At 54.1% G+C, this 12,518-nt stretch overlaps 1 protein-coding gene across 6 annotated transcripts in view; it reads left to right on the top strand.

The window, feature by feature from the left end:
* The first annotated feature begins 5,234 nt into the window (after positions 1 to 5,234).
* Positions 5,235 to 12,518, top strand: part of PSD2 (pleckstrin and Sec7 domain containing 2) — a 54,664-nt gene continuing 47,380 nt past the window's right edge. For 2 of the 6 annotated variants that reach the window (XM_070517298.1, XM_070517295.1), the window contains exon 1: positions 11,038 to 12,227. The gene's annotated coding sequence lies outside the window, so the exon portion shown is untranslated. Of the gene's footprint in view, positions 5,431 to 11,035; positions 12,228 to 12,518 lie in introns of those variants that run through there. The other 4 variants (XM_070517294.1, XM_014847175.3, XM_070517293.1 and 1 more) reach the window with 4 other exon arrangements.

Raw genomic sequence — 12,518 nt, 5'->3', positions numbered from 1 at the left:
CTTTGGGTGAACATATGTTTTCATTTCTCTTGAGTACCTAGGAGCAGAATTGCTGGATCATAGGGTGGATGTATGTTCAGTTTTATAAGAAACTGCTCAACCTTTTTACAAAGTGGTTGTACCATTTTGCACTCCCACCATCAAAAGAGGACCTCCACCACTGAGTTTGAAGCTTGGAACACAATGGGGCTGTCACCTCCTTAGTTTCGGATGCTATACCTCAGAGAATACCACTGAAGGTCATAATAACAGGCTCGGCTGCATTGCCCTGGCAATCAGGTGGACATCTTGGGCTGTTTCTCATGGACAGATGAATGGATGGATGCCCAGCCAGGTCTCCCCGACCCTGAACTTGTACGATGGCTTTGTTGGAACCTGAATATTGGCTTTTTAATTTGTCTTCATTAGTTTCCATCTTGTTGGTTTTGACTTGACCCTTTAGCCAGTCCCAAGAATGATGAGAGCAGTAAACTTACACACATCCGCCAGGGGCCAGACCCTGAGTGAACTCATTCAGACTTCGGGACAACCCTGCGAGGGAGCTACTATTATCAGAGATGAGGAAATTGAGGCACAGAGAGGTTAAGTAACATGCCCAAGTTGACCAGTCATAAATGAGCTGGGATTAGAACCCAGGTAGTTTGGATCCAGACATCGTGGTCTTAACTACTCACTCTCGTGCCTCTTTTTTTGGCTTCTGCTGTTATCTCCCTCCATCTTCCAGTTTATGTAAATACGTTGAGTATTCCTCCAGGTCTTCATTCAAATTATTGATTAAAAAACAAAAACCAAAGCCAAAACAAAAACGAAAAACACGTATGGACCAGATAAGTCCAGGGCCAAGGACAGAGCTTGGTGGCATGCTCTAAAGATCTCCCTTTGCACTGGCCTCATTCTGTTTGTCCATAAGCGGTGATGGTGATTGCTCTACCAGCTGCAAAGCCACGGAACTGGCATCCAGCCAGGGCTCTCCACCGTGGTCTCAGGCCAGCAGTCATCAAATAGCTCTCTGAAATCTCCACACAACCAGCATTTCGTGTCAGTCCCCAGACTTACCAGACCAGGGGCCCTGGGAACAAAAGGAGCAGATTGGGGCTAGGGTAGCACTCGCTGGACCCCATCTGGGCACCCAGTGGCCTTTCATAGCCCCTAGGTCTTGGCCCAGTGTCTAGCATGTAACAGGTGGTCAACAAATGCTTGTTAATTATTTTTTTGAAGCCCATTTAATTTAATTTTTTATTGTGGTAAAATATACATAACATACAAGTTACCATTTTAACTTTTTAAGTGTATAATCCAGCGGCATTAGGTACATTAAAAGTGTTGTGTAATCATCATTACTATCTGTTTCTAGAACTTTTTCATAATCTCAAACAAAAACTCTGTACCCATCAGACAATAACTGTCTGTTTTCCCTCCCCTCAACCCCTAGTAACCTCTATTCTACTTTATGTTTTTATGAGTTTACCTATTCTAGATATTTCTTATAAGTGGAAATGTACAATATTTGTCCTTTGGTGTCTGGTTTATTTCACTTAGCATACCTTTCAAGGTTCATCCATGTTGTAGCGTGCGTCAGAATTTCATTCCTTTTATGGCTGAGTAATATTCCAGTGTATGAATATACCGTGTTTTGTTTATCCACTTATCTGTTGATAGACACTTCGGTTGTTTCCACCTTTTGGCTACTGTGAATGATGCTGCTATGAAGCGTGTTAATTGTTATTTCATAATCCCTTTCTAATCAGGTTCTCCGCAACACTTTCCACTAAGATGGCTCTTGTCAAGGTCCCCAGTGATCTCCACGTCACTAAATCCAATGGGCAATTTTTGGTCCTCATCTCACTTGATCCATCAGCAGTATTTGACTCAGTCCATCTCTTTCCTCCTTGATATTGTTTCTTCATTTGGTTATAGGATCCCACACTCTCCTGCTTTTCCTCTACCCCTCTGGATGCTCCTTCTCAGGCCCCCTTCTTGTTTCTCCTCTTTCTTCTCCCCATCTTAATGCAGGAGGCCCTCAGGGCTCCATTCTGGGTCCTCTCACACACTCTGCCCCCTCTCCTGGGTGGCCTCATCACTCCTGAATGTACATCTCTAGCCCAGACTTTGCTCACATAGCCATCTTCCAGTCTGACATCTCCACTTGGGCGGCAAACTCCATCTGTCCCAAAGTGAGCACCTGCTTTTCCTCCTCATTCTTTTCCACTTCTCCACCTTGGTTCCTGGTAACTCCATCCTTCCTGTTGTTCAGGTCCCCAAATTTTGCTTCACTCTTGACTCCTCTCTTTCTCTTGTACCCCACACCCAATCCCTCAACTCATCTTATTGGCTTTACCTTCAAAGTACATCCAGAATCTGGCCAGCCCCACTGCTGCCACTCTGGTCTGAGTCCCCGTCAACTCTCCCCTAGAACTCTGCAGTAGCTCCCTAACTGGTCTCCAGGCTCAAATCTGTCCCCAGCACAGCAGCCAGAGGCATCCTTTAAAAATGTAGGTCAAATCGGGTCAGTTCTCTGCCCCCAACCTTGGGTGTCTCCTCATGTCACCAAGAGTCAAAGCCAAAGTTCTCACAATGGCCTAGAAGGCCCTACATCACCTGGCCCTGCCACCTCTCTGCCTTATCTCCTACGATCTCCCCTTGTTCCCTTTGCTCTTTACTGTTCCAAGAACATGCCAGGCATCCCACCTCGAGGCCTTTGCACTGGCTCTTCCTGTTCCTTAGAAGTCTCCTCCCCCAGAGACCTACATGACAAGGTCCCTTACCTCTTTCTTATCTGTGCTTGAATTCACCTTCTCAACGTGTCTGTCAGGAGCACTCTATTTAAAGTTGCTGTACCCCTCGTGCTGTCCACTCTTCTGATCCCTTTTATGCTGTCCTAGTCCCCCCTGAACTACTTTTCCCTGGCTATAATATCATGCATTTTACTTATTTATTGTGTTTATTGTTTCTGTTCTCCTCCCAACTCCATTGGAAATGATTCAGGAGGGAGAGGATTTTCGTCTCTTTTGTTTACTGATATGATTCACCTAGAATAGTGCTTGGTACATGTAGGACCTCAATAAAAAATTTGTTGAATGAAGGAAGGAAGGAAGTAAGCAAGCATGATAGTTTGGGAAGAGGTCTGCAATCTAAAAATGGGTGAGTCAAGAAAACGTGTGTTTCTGGCACGGCCAGGTGTCGTGGATGGTACTGCTGTTTGCCGTGCAGCAGCCATCCTCCTCCTGGTAATTTTCCCCGTGTTCCTTTTGGACGCATCCCCTCCTGCCATCAGTCCATATGGACTGCCTGGGGCTGGCCCCTGCTCCTCACTCCAGGGGGGCGCAGTGACTCTTCAGGCCGCAGTGATTGGCTCAGGGGTGGGCATATTCCACCGGCTGGGCCAATGATACTGAATCCTGAGACTTTTGCTTATATTCTTGGGATGGGGAAGGCTTCTTCCCTCAAAGGTAGACATAAACTCAGAGCTACCTTAGCCATTTGACTCTTTTTTGGAAGAGGCTGCCTGGAAGTGAAGCCAATACAGAGGAATATTTGGCCATAGAGGTAGAGAAAGACCACATTTGGGAGCCTGGATTCGGTACTGTTTGCAGCTCATTTACACGAGCCCCTTTCACTGAAGCCAGTGTCTGTCACTCTCGACCACTTACATGGTACCTGCCTGAGCTCTTGAGTTGGGAAGTAAGGAAGGGGCTGAGTAGGGCCTGTGGGTGTATAGGGTGGGTGGCCCCAGGGGCAGGTCCAAATGAGAGGGGCTGAGCATACAGGGGGCATTCAATGATCAGTGCTGAGAAGAGGTGACCTGGGAACAGATGCTTTGGCCCTGCCCTAGAGGAGCTCTCAAGCTGTCAGGGGAGAAGGACATGGACACTCACGGGGCAAGACAGACTGAGGGATCCTGCCATACCAGCTGCAAGCTAAGCTGAAATGGATGGTGTCCAAGGCCAGGGCAAGAGATGTCCCTATAGGGTTCATTCCGGAGCTGCCACTCCCCACCCACCAGTGCCGGTGGAAGAGCCCAGTTAAAGTGCATACCAGGGATAAGGTGCACCAGGCATAAAGTGCACCGGGGATAAGGTGCACCGAGGATAAAGTGCACTGGGTATAAAGTGCTCCGGGGATAAGGTGCACACCAGGGATAAAGTGCACACCATGGATAAAGTGCACACCAGAGATACAGTGCACACCAGGGATAAAGTACACACCAGGGATACAGTGCACACCAGGGATACAGTGCACACCAGGGATAAAGTACACACCATGCATAAAGTTCACACCAGGGATAAAGTACACACTAGGGATACAGTGCACACCAGAGATACAGTGCACACCAGGGATAAATGCACCCCAGAGATACAGTGCACACCAGGGATAAAGTACACACCATGGATAAAGTGCACACCATGGATAAAGTGCACACCAGAGATACAGTGCACACCAGGGATAAAGTGCACACCAGGGATAAAGTACACACCATGCATAAAGTTCACACCAGGGATAAAGTACACACTAGGGATACAGTGCACACCATGGATAAAGTGCACACCAGGGATACAGTGCACACCAGGGATACAGTGCACACCAGGGATAAAGTGCACACCAGGGATAAAGTACACACCATGCATAAAGTTCACACCAGGGATAAAGTGCACACCATGGATAAAGTGCACACCAGGGATACAGTGCACACCAGGGATACAGTGCACACCAGGGATAAAGTGCACACCAGGGATACAGTGCACACCAGGGATAAAGTACACACCATGCATAAAGTTCACACCAGGGATAAAGTACACACTAGGGATACAGTGCACACCAGGGATACAGTGCACACCAGGGAGTGCCGTCTGGGCTTTGTCACATACTATAGGTGTGTGCTGGGGTAGGTTGCTTAACTTTCCTAGCTTCAGTGTCCTCCTAGGTAAACTAGCAAGAATGATGTCCACCTCATAGGGTTGCTGTGAGGATGAAACGAGATGATGTGTGAAATGAGATAACGCGAAGAACTTACCATGAACCTGGCTCACAGAACACTCTTAATGAAAGTCAGCTGCTCTGTTGTTCTCAGCCGTCTCTCCCAGCCATGGATTGTGCTTGGCAGGGCCGGTGCAGTTCTTACAGACACCAGCAGGTGGCGCCCAGATCCCAAAAGAGAACAATCCTGGACTGTTTTCTGAATGGCTCTGGAAGGGGTTGGGCGGGGCGGCCTCTCGGTTCTCTCGGCCTCTTGGTTCTGGGCGGCCAGTTAGACCCCTGCCTTCTCCGCTGCGGTGGGGAGAGGTACTTGCACTTCTCTCAGTTCCAAGGCAGAAAGGACCTGGGTCACCATGGGATAGTCAGTGGAGCCTCAGTTTTCCATCCGATTTGTGGAAGAGCATGGCCTTCGGAGACAGCCTGGACCAAGCTGAGGAAATACTCAGGTTGGACCAGGTAAAGGACTTCCAGAACAAGCGATCGTCCCAGCACGGAGGCTGGTTACAGAGGGCCTGCGGCTGGACCTCTGGCTGCGACTGGGCCTGGTGCTCAGGCAGGGGAATGACGCATATGACCTGTATTCGCTTCCTTTTTGGATGGGAGAGAGAGAGGGGCTGCCTGGCGCCGAGGACCCAGGACCTGCTTGGCCCTGTGACACACGACGCTCTGGTAATTCTGGGTCCGGCCAGAAGAGGGAGACAGAGAAAGTCCTGGGCCTCGCTCGGCTCCCTTCCCGGCCCGGAGATCGCTCCCCGGGGAACCTTCCAGGCGTGGCCGCTCCTCCCTGGGCAGGACTCGATGTATCCTGTGTCCCTTCGCTTTGGAAAATGCTTGCCCTCCTCTCTCCCGCTGGGCTTCTTGGGGAGAACGCGTGGGGCAAGGGGAGGTCAGCTTCACCCTAACTCTGTGCATCCCCCCAGCTGAGCCCCACCATTCCTGATCTTCAATAACCAGGATTTGATCTGCTAGCCACTCTAATTCTAGCCGCTCCGACTTCTGGGATTGGGTAGTATCTCCCCAAGGGTAAGGATTTGGTGGGTGGTGCAGAAGGGAATCCTCTTCCTAACCCCCCATTAACCCAGGCCTGGATGGCCAGCTGGACCTCCGGAAGCAGGGGAGTGCCCACCCCATACCACCCTGGCCAGTTCCCGGCATTCTCCTGGACGTGCTCCCAGAGGCCCACAAAGGCCCTCAGACAAAGTTCTGGGCCACGCTTTGCCTGTGCCCTGGGCCCGCAGCCGGCTGGCTCTAGGCACTGCAAGTCCCTGGCACTCCTGTGGGGCTTTGTCCACTAGCCCTGGACCAGTGCTGGCAGGGCCCTGTTTGTTGGGGGAGGGGGTGAGACAGGCAGCTCTCAGCTTGAGCAGTCGCCCTTCCCTCCTGCCCATGGCCCTGCTCTCCTCCAGGGGGCCTTCCTCCTACCTCTCACCTGCTCAGGCTGTGGCCTTTCCCCACTTGCCCTTCTTCCTTTTGGCTGCAAGCCCAAATCCTTGCCATCTTCAGGGTCCTGCTCATATTCTACCACTCATTTATTCAACCAATATTTATTGAGCCCTACTATGCTCCAGGCCCTTGCTAGATGCTGGGGATCCAGCAATAACAAGACACACAGTTCCTGCCCTCTTTGGAGTTCACAGTCCAGGGAGGTTCTAGGCAGGAGACTAATAAAACTGATTTCCTAAAGTTGATTTCATCTTGTGAAAGTGGGGTGAAGCTGCCTGCTCAAGGAAGCTCCACCTACTGGGGTATTTCCCCTGGGAAATCATCTGATGGGCTGTGAGCTGTGGAGGGAGGGACTTTGTCTGCTCCCCTCCTCCCTGCAGGGCCTGGCACACAGTAGGTGCTCAGCAAATTTTTGTTGAATGAATGAATGAATCATCCTCACAGCCAGGGGCTGTCCAGTGAGGATGGCCTTTCCTTCCCACACTGCCTCCCAGCTAACCCAGGATTTGTAGGTAGTGTTGGAGATTGTACAGACAACACCCTGAGGCTCCAAGGATTCCTCCCCAGGCCTCTGTTGCTCCCTGCCAGCTCCTCACTGCATGGCTTCCCTCCCTCGGGCCATGTCAGAGTCCCGTGGCCCATGCATAGATTTGTCTGTGACCTCTCATTCATCCATTCTTTGGTTCATCACCTTTTGGGAGCCTACTGTATGCTGGCCCTGGGCTCAGATCCGGGACATGATGTGACTTACATGTAATTGATGTGGGCAATGTCAGTAGTGGGGCTGGGTGGAAGCAGGGGGACCAGTTAGGAGGCTACAGTGATAGTCCAGGTGAGAGATGACAGTGGCTTGGGCCAGGCGGTGGCAGTGGAGCTGATGGGACATACACTGAAAGTAAATGCCATAGATTTGTCGAGGGATTGGATGTGGGGAGTGAGAGACAGAGAGGTGAGGGTGACTCCTGGGTTTTTGGCCTGAGTCGATGGAAGGATGGTGGTGATGTTTGCCGCAAGGAGAAGGGGAGGTCGCTGTTGGTTGGGAAAAGTTGGAGCTGCTCTTTGGACATCCTAGTGGAGACTTCCAGTCAGCAGCTGGGCGTGAGGGTCTGACCTCAGGGGAAAAGGTTGGGGCTGGAGAGTCAAACACCGAGAACCATCGGGGGCTAGGTGAGCTCTGAAGCCAAGGTGGGATCACCCCTGGGGAGTGAGAGGGAGAAGACAGAGGACTGAGCCCTGGGGGCTTCGGCATCTGGAGGTCAGGAATCGGGGAGGAACAGCAAAGGAGGCTGAGAAGGCACAGCAGGGAGGGAGGAGGAAAACCAGGCCTGGAAGTCAAGGGAAGAATCTTTCAAGGAGGAGGAGCAAGTGTGTCAAATGCTGCCAACAAGTTCAGATGAGGCCTGAGAATTGACTTTTGGATTTGGCATCATAGCAGTCACTGGGGACCAGACCACAGTCAGTCTATCTAGCCCCTTTGCGCAAACACTAGAAAGATGCAGCCCCTCCAGGTGGACCTGGCTGTGCAGGAACACAGAAGGGAGACACCTCTGTATACAGGAAAATGTGTCCCTCCCTCAGCCAGATGTAGCCTTGAACCAGGCACACAGTGTGGTGAGAGGACAGCAGGCTGGACTGCAGCTCCCTCTCCACCTCTCGTGCACCTCAGGTGCCCTTGTCCAGAGCCCAAGCTGTACACCTGTGCTCAGCAGCTGTGTTGGTGACCTTGATGAGTGGTGTTTGTGGAGTGAGTGTGGGTTGGGGGGATGAGAGCCAGATTGGAGTGCATTCAAGAGACAATAGGGGGCCAGCCCAGTGGCACAGCGGGTAAGCTCGCACGTTCCACTTCAGCGGCCCAGGGTTCACCGGTTCGGATGCCGGGTGTGGACCTACGCACCGCTTGTCAAGTCATGCTGTGGCAGGCATCCCACGTATAAAGTAGAGGAAGATGGGCACGGATGTTAGCTCAGGGCCAGTCTTCCTCAGCAAAAAGAGGAGGATTAGTGGCAGATGTTAGCTCAGGGCTAATCTTCCTCAAAAAAAAAAAAAAAAAAGAGAATGGGAGAGGAACTGGAGAGCATGGACAACTTTTTTGAGGAGCTTTGCTATAATGAGGGAAAAGAAATGATGCAGTAGCTGGAGGGGGCTATAGGGTTGAGAGGAAATAGCCAAGTGAGGATGGCTGAAAGGGAAGGCATCCCAGGCAGGGGACCAGCACAAGCGTATCGAGGTCAGTAGAAATGGTTGGGGTGCAGTTGGGTGGGAGGGGTCCTAGAACATCACATTTGAAGTGGGAAGTGTCAGAACGGGACACTGTGAAGGTGGGTTGGGATCTCTATCTTGGGGGTGCTGGGGGCAAGGGCGGGATTGGAGCATGGCTGGGCACACAGTAGGTGCTCACTGAGCACTCTGGGATTGGCCTGGGGAATCCCTACCCAGCCTCCCCTCCCTGGATTTCAATCTTCCAGTTGGAATATGGGAGAATTGGGTGTTTCAGATGCTCTCTGAGCCAAGGCTCCTCTAAGCCCAGGATTGGACCCAGATGCCTTCCTCCAGTTGGCCTGGGGAGGCAGGAGGTCAGGTAGAGGCCTCACTGTGGCAAAGGCTGTAGTGGGCTGAGTGGGCCGAGAGCTGGATCCCCTGCCTGAGGGTGCTGACCACTCTCAATGTGACTGGGCCTTCCCATATGTCACTCGTGCTTTCCCTGGGGACCAGCCAAGGCCCAGGCAGTAAGCCATGGGGAGCGGTCCCTCAGTGTGGGGGTCTTTGGTCTGGCCTCCGGCACCTGCCTTCCTGAGACTCGCCCTCAGGTGGGTGGGGATGAGGAAAGGGAAGTCCCTTGGAGGAACGGGAGAAGCTTCCATTCTTCTTTCCCTGGAGGGAGGCTGGGGAATATAGTGCATTTTGGCTGCTGGGTGGGGGATGTAGACCCTGTTCTCTTTCAGGAGGAAAAAGTAGCTACAAGAAGAATAATAACCCTCTCTCCTGCGTCCATGGCACCCAAAGCACTCTCTCACATAGAGCCCACCTGTGGCCTTGTGACAGCCCTTTGAGCTAGTTCCACTTGACATAGGAAAGTAAGCTTCAGGGAGGGGACGTCGCTGCTCATGGCCACACAGCCAAGAAGCAGCAGGGGCCAGACTAGAACCTAGGTCTCCTGGCCCTGGCAGGCTCATGCCTACTGCAACAGGCTCCCAGAGCTGTGAAGGACCGGGAGCAGATCCAGGCCAGGGACTAGGTTGTGTGCACCAGCCCAGGCCAGATTAAGTGGAGAGACAGTATCTCCCTACCTCCCTGTCTTCCCCTTCCTCCATGTATATTTATTAAGCCATACCATGTGTTAGGTGCTGAGGGTACATTGTGAACAAGGCAGACCTTGTCTTCAAGGGGCTCACAGTCCATCCAGGTGGACAGAGATGAAGTAATCCATCCATGAGTAAGTCACTCCTTACAACTGGAATAGCCATGGCCGGCTGAGTGCATCTGTGTGCCAGGTCTTGGGTGGGTGGGCACTGAGCACATCAGCTCTCACATCCCACAAGAGAGGGGCTGTTACCATCCTCGTGGGGTAGATGAGGACATGGAATCTCAGAAAGGTGGTCCAGCTGTGACTGGAGGTCATGGGTCTGGAAGATGGGGAGTGTGGTAGCAAAGCCCTATCACCTCCACTTCCCCCTACAGCCCCTGCTGGTTGCCGGTTGTCACCCATCCCTGCCTACAGGTAAGCAGAGGGCAGAGGTAGAGGGAGGGACAGCAGGGAAGCCATGCTCCCTCTGTGCCCTTCAAGAAGATCCCGGGCATCTGCAGTAGAGTGGCCCCCTTGTTTCTGGGCTCTGTGGGAATGTCCTAGGGTTTGATGGGCAGTGAAGGGGTGTGGCCAAAGTGCCCTCTGAACTGTTGAGCTGTGTCCACATGATCAGACCTCCTGGGACCTTAAGCAAGTGGCCTATGCCTTTGCAGCCTCAGTTTTCTCATCTGTAAAGTGGGTTGTAGGATTGTTCTGAGGGTTGAATATACCAGATAGAAAGCACTTAATGTGGACTCAGGCACACGGTAGATGCACACAGTTCATAGCAGAAGTGTCAGTATGGTTGATGAAACCCCAGCTCCAGCTGTGGCCCAGCTTGCAGAAGGAGGAGGCTGAGGACAGCTCAGACCCTGCACCTCCAACTACTGCCACCCTGCCCAGCCTAGACACCCCTCATAGGCCAGTAAATTCTCTCTCTCCTCTCACCCTCTGCACCCTAAGAAGAGGGTCCCTAAGGTCTGTATGTGTATGGGTGGAAGGAAGGCAGAGAAGGCTTCATGGAGGAAGGGGCATTTAAGCAGGGATCTGAGGATTGAGTTGGAGTTCATTGGGCACAGCAGGATCCAGGCCTGACAGAGCAGAAGGTGGAACACCTGCACAGGTCCAGAGGCGGGAGAGAGCTGGGTATAGTGAAGAGCCCCTGGGGGCTGGAATGGAAGGAGGGAGGTGGAAAGTGGCTTCCTGTGGTCAGGCCTGACTCTAACCTGATCTCCCTTCTCTGTAGGGCTGGGCCTGCTCACCGCCTCGCCCCCCCCCCCCCCCCCCCCCCCCCCCCCGCCCCGCCCCAGCTCCTGGTCTCCCCAGGTCTCTGTGGGTGGGGGGCCTTTTATTATCTCTCTGAGAGGTGGAATCTTGCCCTGCAGGGACCTCACAGCCGGCCAGTTCTTCTTGGTGTCTGGCCCAGGTAGAATACTGTCAGCTGTCTTCTTCAGAGCCAGGATCCTGGGGCTGGGGAGGGCTTCAAGGTAGTGACTAGCATGCAGGAGGGTCTGTGGGGCCAGTTCCTTGGGAGATGGTTTCCACAGCCCAGAGCACCTTATATTTGTCTGGCTAGGGTGGCCTCCCCCTGACCTGGCACTGGGACTGTGCATCCTTGATAGGACCCACTCCTCACCTGTCCCTCCCTCAGCGTCTCTCCCCTTTGTCACTCTCTTCTGCAGCCTCACTTCCAGCTCTGTCGAGCCCCACTTCTCACCCCCTCTCCCAGGTCTGTCGGTCCCTTTGGGTAGGTAGGTAGGTAGGGCTCGGTCTCCCTCCCTCTGGGATCGTCCAGCTTGCCCCCTGCACTGCTCGTTGCTCCCCTGTCCCAGTCAGGTCTTTCTCGGGGCGGGGTGTGTGGGGGCGTGGAGAGCAAGGAGTCAGATCGCCAACAGACTGTGGGAGGAGGGCAAGGACCCGCTCCCTTCGTCGCTTCGAGGAGGGCCGAGCGGACCCAAAGACTTGAGGGCTCAGGGTCTGGGGGCCCGAGGGTCCTGCCGAGGGGGCGGTGGTTGGGTCTGGCCCGCCGACCGGCCAGGGTTAGAGGACAGCTGGGGCCCGGCAGAGCTGGAGGTGGGAGGGGGGCGGAACCTCGCAGTGCTCCCCTCCCCCACTTTCTTAAAGGGCCGGGGGCGGGGCCTTGCGGGACGGGGCTGGCTGCGCCCTCCCCGGCAGGGTCAGGGGGCACCGTCAGACCCTTGGTGCTGAGGCGCGGCGGGCCGGCCAGCCAGAGTGGCCGCTGTCGCCTCCAGGCTCCTCTCCGGCCGCCCCCCCGCCTGCAGTCCCTCCGCCCTTCCCCGCCCTTCCCGCTCCTCCCTCCCTCCTTCCCTCCTTCCTTCCCTCCCTCCTGCCGTCCGTCCCCCCATCTCCTCTCAGCTTCTCCACAGCCGCGGCTCCGACACCTAAAGGGACAGAAGCGGGCGCGGGAGCCCCGACAGGCGGCGGCGGAGTGGGACGGTCAGTCCAGCGGCAGCCTCTGCATGGCTCCGCCGTGAGAGGCTGGACCCAGCGTCTGGGACCAGGAGCGGTGAGTAGGACCGCGGGTCCACCTTGTCCCCAGGGCCCGCGTGCTCCGGGACCCCGCCCCTCCCGAAGCCAGGCTGGAGGCCGGGCCGGGGGGCCAGGGGTGGGGGGGCCGCATGCAGGGCGCCGCCCTCCGCCCTCCTTGCCCGCCCGGGTTTGCTAACAAAGCTACATTTTGAGATCAATTCCGTGGCGGCTGGAGCATCGAAGGATACGGTTGTCATGGAGATGGGGCCGAGAGAGGAAGCCCGGGGATGGCCCGGTCTGGGCCAGGGAGTGGGGGCGCCACTAGAGA

Source organism: Equus asinus, chromosome 9, assembly GCF_041296235.1.
Source record: "Equus asinus isolate D_3611 breed Donkey chromosome 9, EquAss-T2T_v2, whole genome shotgun sequence".
Lineage (NCBI taxonomy): Eukaryota > Metazoa > Chordata > Mammalia > Perissodactyla > Equidae > Equus > Equus asinus.
This window is presented reverse-complemented; position numbering and strand designations above follow the sequence as displayed.